We start from the raw sequence: 20,325 nt of genomic DNA, 5'->3' as shown, positions 1-20,325 counted from the left end.
ATATATTTGTTATATACCTTTATTAATGCATGTGGAGGAGAAGAAAATGTGCCTCATAGAATCCAGGTCTGTGCTCTGAATTCCATTACCATGTTTTCATGGAGACCAGACTTTCCACTGGCTGTTTTTAGCCAATGATAGCATATACAGAAGCTTGTCTAAGGAATTGGAATATAGCCCTAATTTAGTACCTCTCTAAGACTTGTAAGGGCTCTTGCTATGAAATATTAAGATAACTGGAAGGCAAAATCCCCTTTGGTTATCATTATAAATATTACTTCAGTTATTTTTTCATATGTCCTTAACAATAAGCTATTCAGAAAATATATTCCACGTTTCATGAAAAATCTACTATGGTTTCAGTTATAATTATGTTGAATTTAAGGATTCATTCTATTTCTCTAAAAGTATATTATCTTATCTTTTGCTATGTTCTGTAGTCAAGTGGCACATTTTTCTCAGTATTGGTCATACACATTTCTTTTTACTTGCAGTCATATATTTTAATTATTCTTACAATTTGAATTTAGCCAGTGGATGTCAATAATTACAGCTGCTATTCATCAACACAAATTTTGTAATGAAGGAGAAAATATAACTTTATGAATATAGGCATGGAATAAAGCAAATCTCTTTTCACGTAGTTGAATATGGTTTAAAAGTAATAAAGTGTCCGATACATGCATAATACCAATAGCATTTTTATGGATTAAGATAAAACACCTTATTGGTTTCTAAGATAAAGGATTCTCTCCAAGTACCCTCTGATTCTCAGCTGCTTACTATTTGAACTGCCAGAATGGAGGGTAAAGTTTTAGAGTGCTTCATCTTCTTGGCATAATATTTACAAAGACTAACCAGACACGGAAGCCTACCCCTGCCTGCTTCCTTTTGGGAACAAATCTATTCACAAGGGAATCAGTTTCATTGTCTCCATCATGGCTGCTGTCTCACCTGGTTAGACCTGTCTTTTATATGGGGAAGCTCATCTGTGACTCCCAGAAATGTGACTGAATTGGTAAATCTTAATCTGGGATTCAGACAGAAATTCCATTTGCACATCATACAGGTTATGTCCTCCAACCTCCACTCCATCATAATAACACAGATATTTCACCTTGCATCATTATGTGCGTTTGGGATGGGGTGGGAATAATTAGGTAGGAAACATTCTGCACAAACATTAAATATGAACTCTAAAGTTCACATAATAGTAGCTGGGGAACAAAATCCATCTCAAAATATTTTGTCCTTAGGGATAATTTACAGTCTGTTTCCCAAGCAGGTAGAAGGGAAAGAAAAAATAAAAGGGAAAAACCCTAGGTTTTAATACTCTAAGACTCCCACATAATCTCCTTTATGCACTGTATTTTTAGACATTATGGCTGTCACACAAGAAACTCTCTGGCACCTATGCAGGTGAGCTCTGAGGTTCTCATTTTACAGTAGAGAAATGGTTATGAGTGAATTTGGGGAAATCAATCTAAAGTGCCTGTCACAAAGTTCTTAGGGAAATTTAGTGAACAAGTAAATTCATGTAGGCCCTCTGAAAATTTAGAGTAGTGATTGAAAAGAAAGTTTTGCTTTCTCTAACCTAGTTTTAATAGTATTTTCTTTTTCCTGAAAATTTCAGATATGAAACCTGGTATTGTGAGAATGAGAAAACAAAACAAAAAACACACCACACATATAAATGTAAAAACAGGCTGACTGCTTCCAACACCTAGGGTAGAAATCAGGTCATTAACAGGGGAAAGAACCTGATTTTAGGGAATTCATATAAGTAATATTCTGCAATGTGTAAAACATTGTGGAATTCTCTGAGGTGTAAAAGTTTAAAATCTAGATTTAAATTCTAACACATGCAAATTTAGACCTTTGCAAATGAGATTATTAGTGTTAAAAATTATAAAATTTCTAATTAACACTATAAATCCTATTAAGATAAAGGTTTGGAGCAATACCTGTTATTTGTTATTAGCTCTGAGAACATGCTTAAAATACAAGGTTGGCTTGTGGGCATGTGTTACAGGAACTTGTGAAGGAGGTGATTTGATACTCCTTATTGCTATCATATATTGCTTTTTTCTTTTCTTTTTTTTGATATTTTTTTTATTCTTTATTGTTTAAAGTATAACATATAGTATTACATATGTTTCCTTTTTTTCCCCATTGACCTCTCTCTGGCCACCCCCACCCCCCAGCACATGCCTTCACCCCCCTAGTGTCTGTGTCCATTGGTTATGCTTACATATATGCATGCATACAAGTACTTCAGTTGATCTCTTACCCGTACCCACACCCTCCCCTGCCTTCCCTCTGAAGTTTGACAGTCTGTTTGATGTTTCTCTGTCTCTGGATCTATTTTGGATCATCAGTTTATGTTGTTCATTATATTCCACAAATGCGTGGGATCATGTGATACTTATCTTTCTCCGACTGGCTTATTTCACTTAGCATAATGCTCTCCAAGTCCATCCATGCTGTTGCGAATGGTAAGAGTTCTTTCTTTTTTACAGTAGCATAGTATTCCATTGTGTAGATGTACCACCGTTTTTTAATCCACCCATCTGCTGATGGGCACTTAGGCTGTTTCCAGATCTTAGCTATGGTAAATTATGCTGCTATGAACATATAAGGCTTTTATTATGTTGAGGTATGATCCCTCTATTCCCACTTTGCTGAGAGTTTTTATCAATAAAAGGTGTTGGATTTTATCAAATGCTTTTTCTGCATTAATGATGATTGATGATTATGTGATTTTTAATCTCTCAATTCGTTTATATCTACCATTTTCCAGTTTCCCAACAGCCTTAGTGCCAATACTGTCCTATTCTTGAAAAATAAATGATAAAACTAATTTGCACTGGGGTAACAATTAACATTTGTGATGACCATGACAGCAAATAAAACTGGACTCAAACTTGCTTGTAATACAAAGATGAGTACTACGTGATGAATTAGGATGCCCGGATATGAGGCAGACTCCAAACATCTTCGGGTTCAATCTCTTATTTATTGTTTCTTCCTGCAGTCTTCCAAATTGTAGCTTTAAAACAGAACAAATAACTTTTTTTTTCCAATTCTTTACAGATTTTGCATCCAGACCAAATAATATACAAAGAAGGAAGGGTTTTTTTTTTAATTCTTGGATTTGTTTTACAGGACAGGATCAAGGACATACTTCCTAGGAAAACACACACACACACACACACACACACACACACGGAAGGCTTTTCAATATATCTCATTAGTCATAATCAGTCACACATGCTTTCACATTCAACAAATGATAATAAAAATGAGAGTTTCATGTTGGTCTTAGACCAGTCAGGATAAGTCCCTAGAACCTTCCGTGGTGCAGGGTACACAACAGAACAAAATCGGCATGTATTGGAAAGAATAAGACAGTCATTGCTATTGAGCTGGCAGCCATGAGGCAGATATATAACAGAATAAAAAGCTTGTGTTTCTTTTTAAAGGACAGCAAAATAGTTGTATAAACTAATAAAGATCTGAATTTTTCTATTAATTAGAGATAGACAGAGGAGTCAATTTTGGATATATTTTATAGAATAATTTACATTAACATGTTGAAGGAAATCATATCTTTCAGTAAAGTATTTCTTTTTATGTTAAATATGAATTGCTACTTTATTAAATGCAAACACAGTAGACAATTTTATTTAAATAAATAAAGTTCGCATTTTTAATGGTCCTTTTAAACAATTTATTGTGCTTGAAAAGAGAAAATATTGACATGGATTAATATAGGTTGCATGGGTTATCTACATCCTATATGCTAGACTTACTGTATTTTTGATAATTTATGAAAGTGTTTTGTTCTAATTTTTATATATTATGGACTTTTTTTTTCAGTAAACCAATTGTTTGATACTACTAGAAAAATGGCTCCAATGTGGATTTGTTTATTTGTTAATAGTATTAACTACTCAGAGTATGACAGTGACTATTCCATACCAAGAACTGAAAAATTATTTCAGGAATGTATGAATGGACAATATCATTTACTGACAACTTCCTATATGCTGGAAACTAAATTATCATTTAATACTTCAACATTGCAGGATTGGAATTATTTTCCCCATTTTACACATGAGATAGACATATATTAAGTCATTTTCCCTGAAGACAAATAGTAGCTGACAGCCCCCCTTTTTTTTTCTGGAATGCTTCTATTTGGGTTGACAACTGGCATTTAAGGAAACAAGCTAGGTACTTACGTTTTTATCAGTGACATTGTCAGTGAAGTGATTATTGGAAAAAATGCTTGAAAGAATGGTTATTTGCCGTTAAACAGAGTTTTGCTCGACGAGTGAGATATGTTTCTCAATTAGTCCACACAATGGCGGTATATTCCATAGCTTGAGTAAGAAAAAGTGTCATAACTTTTTATATTAACATGACAAGTCTTTTAATATGACTGATAATATATGAAGCCTATAACTATGACTGAAGCCATGACTTCACTTCTTCAACCATCACAGAATTTAAACCATTTTAAGTTATCCTGATGAGACATTGTTTATACTACCTTTGAAGAAATGTCAGTATCTATCATAAAAACAGGGCATGTCTTACCTATTTTATCTAAAAGTTATACCACTGCATGCTGTATACTATTTTAGTGTTGCAATCTGAAGTGAAATGCACTTGAAACAACTTTCCTTTTTTTCTCGAAGTTGCCTGTGATCTATAAAAGGCAAGAAATCTCATTTGAATAGAGTAAAAGGATTACTTATTACTCATGCATAGAACAATTTTTAAGGATTCAGCTGTGCCTGTGATAGATGGATAGACCACTGAGAAACCATTTGAGATTTCTGTGATTAGCTAGACAGGTCCCAACTCTTGTTAGCGAGCGCTGCCTTGTTCTGTTACAGAGAGCAGGAAGCTGTCTTCTTCAGTTTCACCCGGTGCTGCCTGTTTTAACTCAGCCTGTGTCATTTTCAACGAGCAAATCAGGAAGGACTCTGCAGACAGATGGCGGAGCTGCCTCTGCATTCTCATTTACATGCCACCTTCGTTCCTAACTGTATTGGAGAGCCATATACAGGGGTTTTGCATTCCCCTTGGATCGGTTTTAAGTGCTAGGCAGACAAGTAAAATCTAACTTGTTCCAGATTTTCCTGATGTGATTTAATTTAATGGAACTATACACAGTGCTTCTCAAAAAACTGTCTTAAACTAAAATCTTGGCTGAGTGCAAATATTGAGACCAACCATGGCTTGTGTGGAGAGTGCCCTGAGCCCTAGCTTGTTTGATGAAGACTAGCTTACACAACTGATAAACTACACTGGAAATATAAACAGACAAATCTCTACTTGAATTGCCTAAGCCTAACGTTGGTCTATAAAGTGCCTGTTAATATTATTTAATCATAAAAGCTCTTAGTCAAGTTATGTATTTTCTATTATTTGATGACCTGAGATAAGTAGTATAGACCAATGTACAAACATTCTAACTCTGGCTTTTAACTTTACACATGCTTTTAATAATGTACCAAATACATAACAAACCAAATTTTATCAGGGTTTTTTTGTTACAATAACTAGTAATTTATTTGTGGGCCATCAGGATAAGTAATAACTTGTAAGGACAATCAATAAGTATAAATTATATTGCACTTAAAATAAAGTTTGTGAGTGCAGAAGAGGGCAGGGATATATGCGAGATGGATAGGAAGTACCATACTCATTTAAAAGGTGCAGTCACTCTTCATTATTAATCAAAAGTAGCCATGCAGAACATTATTTTTTTAATTGAGTAAACCAACACACACACACCCTTCAATCAGCCAGATGCTAGTTATGAAATATCAATTTCCCAATTTGTAATCATTGCTACAAAACAATCCTCTCCCTTCTATTAATTGTTCAATGCTCACACTTACCTCCTACAAAAAGAATGAGCTATTTGGATGACAAATGCCCAAACGCACCTGGGTTTTTGGCTCTTGCTTCTATTCTACAAATAAAAAGGGGATGCCATATCTTAATATATATAGTAAAATCATATTTTTAAAATATGTTTTAATAAACACTGCCAAAAATGCCAAGAACCTGTTATGAACTTTATATACATGGTGGGACAAAAATAGGTTTACAGTTGTTTATGTGGAAAATAATTCAATAATTAATAAATACAAATACAACTGTCATCCTACTTTTGCCCATCCTGCATTTCTTTTTACTCAGGTGACAATTAAATCTCTTTTATACCCATATTGCAGTATTGTCTCCATTATAGTGTTGAGAAAAATCAGGCATGTTGAAGGTAAGTGAAGTGTTCAATATCCTTGCAATGTCCTGTGTTAACTTTTGCTGCCCTAAATATTTTTCTACAATTTTAGCAGTTTAAAACAACATCCATTTATTCATTCATATTCTTTTTTTCTTTTAGTTTAAAATTTTTTAAAAAGATTTATTTATTCTAAAACAATTCAACATAATTATATGAGCAATACTGACAGGTTCATTTAAAATATACATGCACAACATATTATACATATATTATTCATAATATTTCATTTGGTTTATATAGGAAGAAGCAACTATTCCTGTATCCAAAAGCTATTTTGCTTTTTAGAGAATTTAAAACAAAAAATGATTCTTCCATGATGGCCACTTAACAAGTAAATTTAGCAAAGATCTGATGTGTTTGACGAGTATTTACTTTGTACAATTATGTTCCCCGTCTTAATGCATTCCCTAGAAAACATTTATTTTAGAAGAGTTTTAGGCCTACACATCTAAAGGAAAACTGCAAAGATGGTAAAAATGTGAACTTTTGAACCATCATCCTTTTTTTCTTAGAATGCGGAAACGATATGGTATGATGATAGACCCGGAAGACATCAATATGCCACTGTGAACCCAAAATGAATTGGACTGTTTTGTTTTGTGATTTAAAGTCTCAAAAATAAAATCCTTTGGTTTCCTTTAATCTGTGTGGTAGAGGCTATAAACTGTGTTGTGATGTGTAGCTCATTCTAAACTTAGATACCCACTGGCAAGTTGTTTGCTCTAATTAAGACCAAACGAATACAAATCTCTTACACACAAGTCTTTGATGATGGGAAATGTACTTTAATGTTTCTAAAGCCTCCTCAACAGTTAAAATGCCTCTCTTTCTGATAACTATGCTCTCCATAGCCACCTAAACTAATTGTCAAAGGATCCTTGGCACACCAAAATCATTTCACACTTGTGTTGTTTTTTTTGTTTGTTTGTTTTGTTTTGTTTTGTTAATAACTGGGAATCTTGGAACTTTAACCCCAAACATTCCACTGTCTTCTAAATAATTGTGAGAAGAAATTATGCAAAAACATTTTTGCCAAAAAATGTAAGTTCAATTATAATAAATTGTTCAACAAACCTCTCTTAATTAAGAATGTACTTAATTTGACAAATTATTTTGAAGATAACTGTGCAACTACTTGCCTTTGACTTAGCAACTTTATTTCTAAATGTTAAAATCAATGGAAAACTTATGTTCACACAAAATCTTACATATGTTCATAGCTGTCTAATCATCACAAAAACCTGAAAACTCAAAAGATTTATTTCTACTCATAAGTGGATAAACTGTGATACACTCATTCAATGGAATAGCAATACCTAAGAAGCCGTTATATGAAGCACAAATAAAAAGAAAAATTGTTAAAGTCCAATGGCAAAGCTTACAGGGTTTCCAAAAGAGTCAGCGAATAAGTCCAGTGCTGGAGTGGAATGGGATCACACCACCAGGAATTAAAGCCAGTTTCTAGAATCGGATGGCTTCTCTGTTACCTGGAAATGGCAGGAATATGGAAGTTGGAATGCTGCAGTGGAGACAGGAGTCATTAAACAATATGGGAAGCTTCTTAAGTAATGAAGCAAGAAGTAGCAATGTCATCAAATTATGGAAAAGTGACAGGAATTCCTATATCTAAAATTAGTTGTTGCTGTGACTCTGGTAATTGGATAAATTAATTGTGTACAATTTTAATGGAAGTCATCCATTTGTAGTTAACAGGCAGCTGCTGTTACATATGTGCAGTGTTTAGTAAGTAGTCAACATTTAAGCTTTAGGAGATTCCAATTAAGACTCTATGCAGTATTTTAGGCTTCCACTACCCCCTCCAGGACCAGTCAGGCCCTCCTGTGCCTCAAAGTCCTAATGGTTGGTTCACTTTATTCATTAACTGACATCCTCAAAGAGTTTGGATCCAGATCATCACTTTTTCTAAAAGAACAAAACAATAGCACTTACCCAAAAGGGAGTTTTGATGTTTATTACGTATTAGAGAAAATTTGAACTTTAAACATCGAACTGACATGGGACAGAGGTCCAGTGTTCTAGATCTGTGGATATCAGAGTCCATGCGTTCATTGCTACTTTTCCACAAATGTTCCCTACTATTATTCATATATGGCTTATTATTCATGAACTAGAGGCCCGATGCACGAAGATTCATGCAAGAATGGGCCTTCCTTCCTCTGGCTCCCAGCACCACCTTCGCTCCGGCCAGAGCCACCTTTTCGTTCTGGCTGGAGCTGCCTTTTCACCTTCCCACGCTGCCCAGAGGCCTGGAGTGGCTGGGGTGGTACAGAACGCCTGCATCATTGCCATGGCGACAACGCAAGCATCCCACCCTGCCCCCGGCCACTGGGTGCCTGCATATGCAAATTAACCCGCCATCTTTGTTGGGTTAATTTGCATACTCACTCTTGATTGGCTGGTGGGTGTCACAAAGGTACAGTCAATTTGCATCTTACTCTTTTATTAGTGTAGATTCCTTGTTGTATTGTTAGTTGCATATGTATTGTCATTGTACTTTCTCCCCACCTAAAAGCAGCTTACATTAGAAAGTATAGCTCAGCTATTGTTTTCATTGAATGTCAAAATATAATAGTTTGTCTACCTGAGTAATGTTGAGCAATATGCACTGTTACTGCCTGCCATACATATAAATAGAAGTTCTTTCCATTTAACTATTCTTTAACACCAAAGTTCATAAACAAGCACACAGTACTTGCTTTTCTTTATGACTTAGGAAAAAGTAGCAAGTGCATATTTTTTCCTAAGTCACATTGTTGCATATCTTCATTTAAATTCTCATTTGACTGCATAGTTTATTTTTTAAAAATGCAGTTGTGGATAGAATCCACTAAATTTTTAGATTTTTGCTTCAAAAAGGATTAGGAATGGGATTAAAAGAGTTGCAACCAAACTGGAAGCCCAAATCATGTACTGAGGAAACAGCACAAGGAGAAGCATATGAGACCATTGAGAATTCCTCAGTCCTAAGCATGAGTGTAGAAATGCAGGTATGTATAAATGAAAACAACTGTGAGTCACAATTCCCATGAATTATGGGTTAATAAATGTGTGTGATAATCTAGCATGTTTTCTGGATACCAGGAGCACACAAGTGTATAATTATAGTTGCATAGTATGTAAATTATATAGTATTTTCAACAAGATCTGAAAATGAGATATAAACTGTACCATAAAATGGAATTATCTACCTGGTTAATCATAAAAAATTCTGGATAATACTCATACATCCTTACCCTCCTGTATTATCTCTGTACAGTTTAGAACAGCGATTTTCAACTTTTTTCTTCTCATGGCACACATAAACTAATTACTAAAATTCTGTAGCATGCCCCAAAACATATTTTGCTAATTGGACACAAAATAGGTATAGTTTTGATTTACAAAATAATAATAATAATAGTAATTCCCTATCCCTTTTGCTCCAAAGTAACTTTTTTAAAAAAAATCAGGTGCCTATATTTGCATAAAAGTATTTCTGGTGTCAAGAATTAACCATCAGAGGCAACCTTATTTTGCAACTTGACCAATTAGAGGCAACTCCATTATATGACCTATATATTTATGGTTCAAGACAGGGCTTTCACACTGTGTAGCTATTGTTGTGGTGGCTGTTGCCATTTTTTAATTTGATAATCTAAGGGAAAAGATGTCAGTGCCCCTGACTAAATAGTCAGGTATTGCATGTTTTAAAAATTCTTGCTGCACACCAGTGGGTTGTACCACATGGGTTGAAAAACCATTGATTTAGAATAACACAAAGTAACAGAACTATCCTTAAATTTATCCTGAATAATGGCAAATTTAATTATTTAATAACAGGTATGTGTTATTTCCCATAGTTTTTTTTAACATCCTATCTATGTTAAAAGTCATTTTGATGATGTTTTTAAAAATCCTCTAATCCTATATACTAAAAGCCTAATATGCTAAGTGTCCGGTCATCTAGTCATCCATTCAACCAATCAAAGCATGATATGCTAATGATATGCTAAGTTCGCTCAACTGCTTGCTATGACATGCACTGACCAACAGGGGGCAGATGCTCCGACTGGTAAGTTAGCTTGCTGCTGGGGTCTGGCCAATTGGGACTGAGCAAGATGGGCCAGACATGCCTTGGAGCCCTCCCGCTATCCCTCCCAGCTGGCCAACCTCCTGCATCCCTCCCTGGCCCCGATCGTGGGTGGGTGGGAGGTAATCAACCAAAGACCATCCTATATAATAAGAAGCTAATATGCAAATCAACCAAACGGCAGATTGACCGGTCACTATGACACGCACTGACCACCAAGGGGCAGACACTCAATGCATGAGCTTCCCCCTGGTGGTCAGTGTGCTCCCACAGGGGGAGCGCCACTCAGCCAGAAGCCCAGCTCGTGGCTGGCGAGCGCAGCCATGGTGGCAGGAGCTTCTCCCACCTCCACATCAGCGCTCAGGATGTCCAAATATCGGACATCCCCCGAGGGCCCCCGGACTGTGCGAGGGCACAGGCCTGGCTGAGGGACTCCCTGAGTGCACAGATTTCATGCACTGGGCCTCTAGTTTAATATAATCCTAATTATGTGAAAATATTTTTAAATATACATAGAAAAGCACTCTGCAAGGGAATACACTATCTTATTAGCAATAGTTATATTTGTCACAATATATTATCGTATTGTGTGCCCTTACATTTTTTTTGTCCTTATAGTTTTTTATTATGTTTTTATGTCTTTTAACTCATCTGCGTTAAAATTCTATTACTTTTGAAGTAGGCAAAAAGAAGGAATTATAACATTCTCAATATTTTATAAATAATGCTAGCCAATACCAATACTTCAGCCATTTATATACAACGTTAATAATTTATAAAGCTACTCCTGGGTATGAACTTGCCATGTAGCTAAATTAATGTGATTTTGATAATAAATGAAAGTACCTTTTTGTTTTGTTTTGTTTTGTTTTATCAACAAACCCATATTTTAAAGCCGTGCCCTGTGAGGTTAAAACTTTCTCCAATTTGTCAGCCATGTGTTGGGAAATACTAACACTTGGCAGTTATAGAATTTTTAACAATTCAACCAGGCAGCTGGAGGTCATTCTGGACAGATGGTAATACCATACTGTATATATTTGATATCTTTCAAAAAGTAGGCATGATTTTATAATTTACACATATGAAAACCTATCCTTGAGTTTATTAAGTCCCTTACCTTCTGCTTTCATTGATACTTAAAGACATTACATGACATGTAAATGTTTTAGTCCTCTAATATGTTTGTTTCACTTCAGAAATATCTACATTATGAAGAAGCTCAAATAGTCACAGAATCAGAATATCTTCATAAAATAACTTCAGAACCTAAAGAATATTACATGGAGCCCAGACGGCATGGCTCAGTGGTTGCGCATCGACCTGTGAACCAGGAGGTCACTTTTGATCCTCGGTCAGGGCACATGCCTGGGTTGTAGGCTCAATCCCTAGTGTGGGGCTTGCAGGAGGTAACTGATCAATGATTCTCATCATTGATGTTTTTATCTCTCTTTCCTCTCCTTTCTCTCTGAAATCAATAAAAATATATTTTAAAAAAAGAATATTACATGTCACCAAGTAAGACTCACTTTTAAGGTAGGTGAATGTTGAATATTATCTACTTCCTCCTAAAAAGATTTCTTTCTATATGGTAGACTTTTATGAAAACACCAGTATTTTGAAAGTTTGTATTTCACTTTTTAAAATACATAGTTATTGGCATAAGATAAATATCCTTGGACTTAAAGTCAGATTTTCTAAGATTTAATTCTGGCTCTTCAATTTAAGCTCTTAGGACTGAATCTCATCTTAAGGAAAACTGAGTTATGAAAGTAAACTCTCTTTAATGAAAGGGTCAAATAATTTATTAAAAGTAGTATGGGATGAAATTTTTATTCACATTCATTGATAATTGTTTACAGGAAGGTATGAGATATGTGTATGACTTTTGAAGTACCTGCATGTGTGTGTGTGTGTGTGTGTTCTAAGGTTTATACATTTATTTTACCTGTCTAGATTTTACATTGCATATTTGAGCTTGCTTTAATATCATGTAAATAATTTAAATTATGTGTAAATATGTGTGTGCACATGTATTATGTTAAATATACATTGCATAATATTTAAAACAATGAAAATGAATTTATAATATTATTTGGACTAATAAGGATAGCAAACTTCTAATCAGCAAATCAATTAAAATGTTTGTTTTCAAATTTTTTTCATGAAAACTATCTGGGTTTTTAGGTGTCCAGCAATTTTATTTAATCCGACATTTAATGTTTTCCCTTGGGGAATTTTGCATAGGGTATTTTGAGTGCTCTTTCATTTGTCCTAGCCTTCATATAATCCAACAACCAGACACTTATGCACCACATACTAACTACATTCACTGAATCCATCATTGGGACCAATGTAATGTCAGATTGTACAATTGTACTGATTTAAAGATCGTGACCATCTCAAAACCTACTTCTAGGCATGAATGGTATCTCTTTCAATCAACATCTATTTCCTTAACAAACTGCAATGGATAGATGGTTTCTCCTAACATGCTCCTAATTTTACAATGTCAGGGTCATATCTGGTTTCTTAGATGTGAGAATAGTATAGTCACACAAGGCTCAGAAGGGCAACGTGCTTGGGTTTAAGTCTCCGTAGTCATTTTCATTAAATTCTTATTAATTACATATTTGAATTGGTACTTTTCCTCTTTTTTTCAAAAAAAAAAATTGAATTTGTACTTTCTAAACAGTGTTACCCCAGACAATGGTGTATGTTCCAGTGGCTTAGAGCTTTAACAAAACCATTGTCATGCCTCCCTGTTAGCTCTTCATCTACTTGGACAGGCTGTCCATCTAATCCCTCTCCTTGGTGAACTGACCCTGCTTATCCACCCCATCCTTGTCCTGTATCACCCCCACCCCCAGCAGCATCTGCTGTTTTCTACTCTCAGTGGTGTGGGAAAGACCTGAATTAGGTGGTTGGAATATTCGTGAAGATTGTCCAGCCACAGTGGGTTGGTGAAGAGGGTCTGTGAAAAAAGGAGATGATTGTGCTCCTCTGTTCATCCATTGGTATCTTCTGTGCTAAATAGATAATTTTTAAGGAAAATTAATTCATTTTTTGTCTCTTGTAATATATTTTTTATTAATTTTATTAATGGTTGCCCTTGTGGTTTCAATTAACAAAAAGTAATTTAGTTTGAATTTATGACTACTTAATTTCTACAGAATGCAAAGATTTTGCTCCAGTGGAATGGGACCTTTTCACTCCTCCCTCCATTGTAATAAAATTTTATTTAAATTATATTTCATAGGTAATAAGTCCATCAACAAGATTTATTAGTATACTTTATGCAATTGTTTTTAAGTCAGATAGGAAAAGATTTACAAATAAAAATCCAGTTATACTGTACTTTATATTGACCATTTATGATATTCCTTATTTCTTTATTTGGGAATAAAGTAATATTGAATGTTCTTTCATTTCATTATGAACAATTTCCTTTAGTATTTCTCATAGGGAAGATCTGAAAACAACAAGTGGTCTCAGTTTTTGTTTTTCTTGGATTGCTTATTTTATACTTTGTTTTGAAAAGTATTTTAATTGATAAGAAATTCTTTGTTGACAGGTTTTTAAAATAAATTTAATTTAGTCCTCTAAATATGACATCCTATGCTTTCTGGCCATTATGGTTTCTGATAAGATACCAACTACTAATCATACTGAGGATCCCTGTACATGATGGATGAGTCTCCTTCTCCTATTGCTTTTACGATTTTCTCATTGTCTTTATTTTGGCAGTTTGACTATATAACAAGCCTCGGTGTGAAGCTCTTTGAGCTTTTTCTATTTTTAGGTAATTAAGCTTCTTATATGTATACTAGAGGCCCATTGCAGGAAGATTCCTGCAATAGGGCTTCCTGTGGCAGTCTGCTTCCCTCCCTTCTCCCCCTCCCCGTCTGCTTCCCTCCATTCTCCCCCGCCCCACCTGCTTCCCTCCCTTCTCCCCCACCCCACCTGCTTCCCTCCCTTCTCCGAAGCCCCACTTGCTTGCTTCTCCGCAGCTTCACTCCCTTCTGCAATGCTTGGCTTCCTTCTACGCTGTCTTCAGTCTTCGCTCTACTCCTAGATATGCAAATTAACCACCATCTTGGTTGGGTTAATTTGCATACATGCTCCTGATTGGCTGGTGGGCATGGCTGGTGTGCGTGGCTTGTGGGTGTAGCAGAGTGATGGTTAATTTGCATATTACTCTTTTATTAGATAGGATAGGTTATTGTTTTTCATTAAATATGGAACATTTTAGCCATTATTTTAAAAATTCCTTTTCCTCTTCTTTACTATAGAGATTCCCTTTATGTATACATTGATCTACTTGGTAATGTTCCATGAGTATCAAAGGCTTCCTTTACTTTTCTTTCTTTTCTTTTCTTTGAGTTCCTCAGACTAGGTGATTTCAATCAAAATGTCTTCAAGTTTGGCCCTAGTCAGTTTTGCTCAGTAGATAGAACATCGGCCTGCGGACTGAAGAGTCCTGGGTTCAATACACTTCAAAGCCCAGGTTATGGGCTCGATCCCTAGTAGAGGGTGTGCAGGAGGCAGCCAATCAATGATTATCTCTCATCATTGATGTTTCTATCTCTCTCTCCCTCTTCCATCCTCTCTGAAATTAATAAAAATATATTTTTTTAAATCTTCAAGTTTGTGAATTATTTTTTTTGTTAGTTCGAATCAGTAGTTGAGACTATATATTGAATTTTTCATTTGTTATTGTGTTTTTGAACTCCAAAATACCTATTTTGTTATTTTTATATTTTTAGATCTTTACTGATATTCATTTGGTGAAACATTTTTCTCATCCTTTGAATCTGATTTTGTTTACTTACTAGTATTTGAACATATTTATAATTGCTGCTTTAATGTCCTCACAGAATTAGTTCATAATCTGGGCTTCCTCACGGATAATTTCTACTGATTGCTGTTTTTTCCCTGAGTATGGATCATACTTTTCTGTCTCTTCATGTTTCTCTCTCTCTCTAATGAAAAAACAAGTCTTATAAATAATAAACTATGGGAACTAGGGAAAAAATTCCTCCCTAACGTTGGTTGTTTTGATATTTTTTATTTAGTGAGTTCTCTAAAACTGTGATTTTGACATTTATGGACACTGTCTATGTTCAACTTATAGTTCTATAGTGGATTGAACAGAGATTTCCTTAAATGCTTTGAACTCAGCCTTTTCAGAGGTACTCTACGTATTTATTGAGTCAGGCCTTAATGCTCTGGAGTTTGCAATTTTCTCTTAACCTTCTTGTTCACAAACAGCCTCAAAGCCACATACAGTCTTCTGAAGTCTTTCCTGATCAATTGATTGCACTCATGCATGTGCCTGGCCTTCCCAATTCCCATCAATGTGTCGGCATTTTGCATGCTCACCCATAGCTATCTCATTCCCTACATTATCTTTTAAAAAAATTATGTCCATCCTGTTTTACTTTGTATCACCACCTGTAACAGTTTAATGTTACATAATTTCCTGCCATTGTTTTCAACCACTGCCTTTGGAACAGGGCTTTTCCACAGAATATGCTCTAAATGTAATGAAATGAAGACAAGCCCTGTAAATGGTGCTTTTCCGGGGAACCATCACAGGTCAAATATTAATAGTCCTCGAGAATGAGAATTTTAGGGAGCTTTAGCTTCCTGCTCTACTGCCTCCAGTGGTTACTAGGCTACTGGCTTACACAGCTACCCTGATTTTGAGGCTGCTGTTTTCAAGGGTACTGTGGAGCTGGGGAGAGAGATATGGAATAGGATAAGTTAAAACACTACAAATCTCACTCCTAAATTCTCACTTTTAAAATACATGCTCATTGTTTTGTTTGTTTGTTTTTTTTATAAGATTTTGCTTAAGTTTTATAATTCTGAAAAACTTGATTTTGCCAAATTTTGCCAATGATATCCTTGCTTTTAGGGATGAATGTATTTTCAGAAGTCTGTACACTGCCATTACAGAATTGCCTTTGGTCTTATTTTTCCCTAACATTGTCAGGGGATTTTGCTCACTTTGGGAACATTACTTCAAGCCATCCAACTTAAATATTCCTCTTCCAAGACTGAGTTGAATTTTTCTCATTTTTTGCCTGAAAATTGAAAAAGATAGATAATACTCTAAATTGGCTTGCATGTTCGTTTGTATTTTTACCATTGAACCACAGCTATTACTGGAAAACCACAAAATTTGATTGATGTGAATGGAATGTATGAATTTCTGAATCAGGTAATTCAGAGACGGGCAAGCCATACCAGATTCTGGTGACTGGATTCTGTATTGAAAAGAAAATGAAAAGTGAAATAGAATAAAATAAAAGATTTCCATTATATTGTATTTCTTGTCAAATCACATACATAGGTTTTTCAATCTATATAAAAAACTGTTGTAAGTTTAATTATACCCCTAAAAGAATATTCTTTTAATTTTTGTTTATTCTTAAACGTTTTAAATAACAGCTGACAGTCAATATTATTTTATATTAGGTTCATATGTACAGCATAGTGGTTAGACATTTATATAATTTTTGAGGTAATCCCTCCAATAAGTCCTTTACCCACCTGGCATTATTCAGTCATTCAATATTATTGACTATCTAACAATTTGTACTTGTTAATCCCTTCATACCATGTACCTGTGACTACCACTCTATCTGGAAATGCTATCATTGAAGAGATAATCAAGTTAAGAGGATTAATTTGGGGTGAGCCCTCATCCAATGACTGGTGTCCTTAAAGGGGACAATAGGTATTAAAGCCACAGAGACACATTAACAGAGAGAGGAAACATGTGAAGAATGTAATAGAGATTGAGGTAACGTACCTACAAGCCAAAGAATGCCAAGGATTGCTGGCAACTGCCAGAAGCTAGCAAGAGGCAAGAAATGATCCTCCTCTAAAGCCTTTGAAGAGAGAGATGATTCTGCCAACCTCTATTCCCTATTTCTAGCCTCTAGTATTACGAGATAATGTCTTTTTCTTATATTAAGTTAGGTTGTGGTAGTTTGTTATGGCAGCCCTAGGAAACTAGTACAAAATCCACGATTGTTGCACCTAAAGCAACTCTTTCTCATAAACTCCCTGAAGGAAGAAAAGAACAATCATGTGCATTCATGACACTCAGCTCTAAGTACAGGCTAGTTTCTTCCCTCCATTATCAAGGATGCTGCTGTCATTGGTATTGCACCTGAAAAGCCCTAAATGAAAATTAAACTCCCCCAAGGTATATACGATATGTAATGGAGAAATAAAAAAGTGGATAATAAAATTTTTAAATTTAATAAGTAGAAAAACAAAATGATTACATAACATAAAATAACACAAATACAGAAGATAAGGTACATTGTGTCTTTCCTTAGAAGGGCAATCAGATTCCTTAGAAGGGCAATCAGGTTCTGGTTTTAGGTTCCAAACCATGATTTCAGTTGGAAATTTGACCTCCTTTTATTCTTTTCTGTAGAAACATTTTATAGAGTTCTTCTAAGTGATGCCTGCTTTTAACATCATTTACTTTTAGTTAAACATGTTCTTATTGTTGCAGGCCTGTGACCAGAAGATCATGTTAGGGATTAATCAAGCACAGCCTGTTTTTTGCCCTCCTTTATGGTTCTCTGGCTCCAGAGCTGTTTGAATGCTCTGGGTAGCTACTGGTTGGTTTGATTTCTGTGAATCCCATCAGGTTCTATCACATCACTGTTAAAGAAACCTTTTCCTACATTTATAGTGCACAGGAATTCATGGTGAATGACCAGGCCTGCTAGAATTTTACATGATTTATTACAGGCACTTTTGAACCAGAATAATATAAAATCTGTAATTAAACATGTAGCAAATAAGTCCTCATGCTTCAATTAGACTATACCTTAATTTCACAGCTTTACTTTTGGACAAAGAGCAGTTAGAAATACTAGGCAATGATAATGAGCAGAACTAATCTACACTCATGTTTTAGACCTTACTCTAGAGTGATTTAATAATTTTACAAGGCTAGTAAAGCAAATCAAAGGTTTGTGAGTAAGGCCTAGGCACACACAATTTTTTTATTTTTTATTTTTCTGGCTTGTCCATAGTACTCTACTTATTTTCTGTTGTGTTTCCCAACCCTTGCCTTTCCATTTGTGAAGTGCAGAACATTGCTTAGATGATAAATATATGGTACAGCAGGGGGGAAAACAATGTTTGAGAGTTACAAATAAAATTAAACCTGTAAATTCAAGTGAAACTCTCCAAAAAAGGGAAAAAAAAATCCATAAGGAAAGGGGAGGGGAGGTTTTCGAGGAGAAAAGAATAATCTCTCTACCTCTCTTCCCTCTCTCTAAAACTAATAACAATAATAAATGTTATCAAGACTGGTGAGAATCAGATAAAGTAGAACTAAGTATCAGGTCAAAACTGTACTGCAAATATTCTACTTCCTGTTGCTATGGCAATGGGATGTTTTCCTCATGGTAAAAGCATTTTAAGAAAAAGCATATGCGAAAAAAGTAAATGTTCACAGGGCTGGAGGTGGGAGGATCAAAAGTGGTATTTTTAGCTCTACATCAGTGATAAGAGGGAGAGACATTTAGAAGGATTTTGTCCCTGAGAAAATTATAGAGAAAAAAGGATTTTCCATACATGTATCTACTAGTATATAACTATTTGTCATGCTATTATATACCAACTAGAGGCCCAATGCATAAAATGCATGGAAGAGTAGGTCTCCCTTCTCCCAGCTGCTGGCACTGCCTTCCCTCTGGCACCCAGGACCCGGGCTTCCCTCACAGCCCTGGCTTCGTCCAGAAGGATGTCCAGTCTTCTAGTAATTAGCATATTATGCTTTTATTATTATAGATGTTAAATTAAGTCTATTTTCTAGAGATGCCAGGGCTGACCAGCAGACCTTGAGCAGCAGATGAATGAGTACTCTGACACATGTTTCTGTGAAAGAGAGGGCTAAGGGACTGCTTGGCTAGACAATCCAAACAGCCCCATTCTCATGCCTTCTTAGGCTTTTATTGTAGCAACAGCTTGAACTAAAATTAACTTCTAGATATTATCAGCAGAGTAAGTATCCTTGAGAAGACACATGCATCTGCAGTGTCCTTTAAGCCAGGACGTCTAAAGACTAAACATAAAGATTCCAGTAAAACACCCCGGGGCTCAGACTTATTTAGAAAAGTCAAGGCAGGGGTTGCTGCCTTCAGCCAGCTCCCCCTAGAGGCCCCTGACCTTTCAGAGATTCCTCCTTACAAACTTTCCAACCAAGTCCCATGTTTCCCCACATTGAGGGAAAAGAGAAATGTCCTTTTGCATCTCTTGCTGGCTCCAGTGAGATTCCATGTTCCTAATAATTCATGTGACTATATGTAAGTGCTGGGTTTTGTTTGTTTGTTTGTTATTTTTGTTTGTTATTGTCCGATTGTTTGTCTTGAGCTTGGAAAGAAACCCTTGAAATGAGGTAAACAAAATGTGTCTGCTCACACTTGTGATGTGTAGCTGATCCTCCCTGTGCTTACCATCACCCAGGGGCATCATTTGCAAACTTTCTAAATAATAACAATCTGAGAAACTTAACTAGGACCTTCCTGTCACCGAAGAACTTGTTAATTAGGACTTTCCACACACACTTAGGTGATCCTCCAGATGGAATCTCAGAGTTGATATATTTAATGAGCCACCAAGATTCAACATATTTTTCTTCAAGGAAATGTACAAAATCTTATGTAACACAAAAACACAAAGACATGTTTTTGTCTACGCTTTCTACCTCAGTTATAAAATAATTCTTGGTATAGATACTTCCATTTGTAATTGGTAAGAAAGCAATGGGTTTTCATAAGAAGTGATTATTATTAGTGTGCATTTAAGAAAATTTGGGGAAAAATTAATTTATCACACCATATTTGCATTCTTTCCTCTCTCCCTCTCTTTC

The sequence above is a fragment of the Plecotus auritus genome, assembly GCF_963455305.1.
Source record: "Plecotus auritus genome assembly, chromosome: 7".
Classification (NCBI taxonomy): Eukaryota; Metazoa; Chordata; class Mammalia; order Chiroptera; family Vespertilionidae; genus Plecotus; species Plecotus auritus.
Note: the sequence above shows the minus strand (reverse complement) of the source record.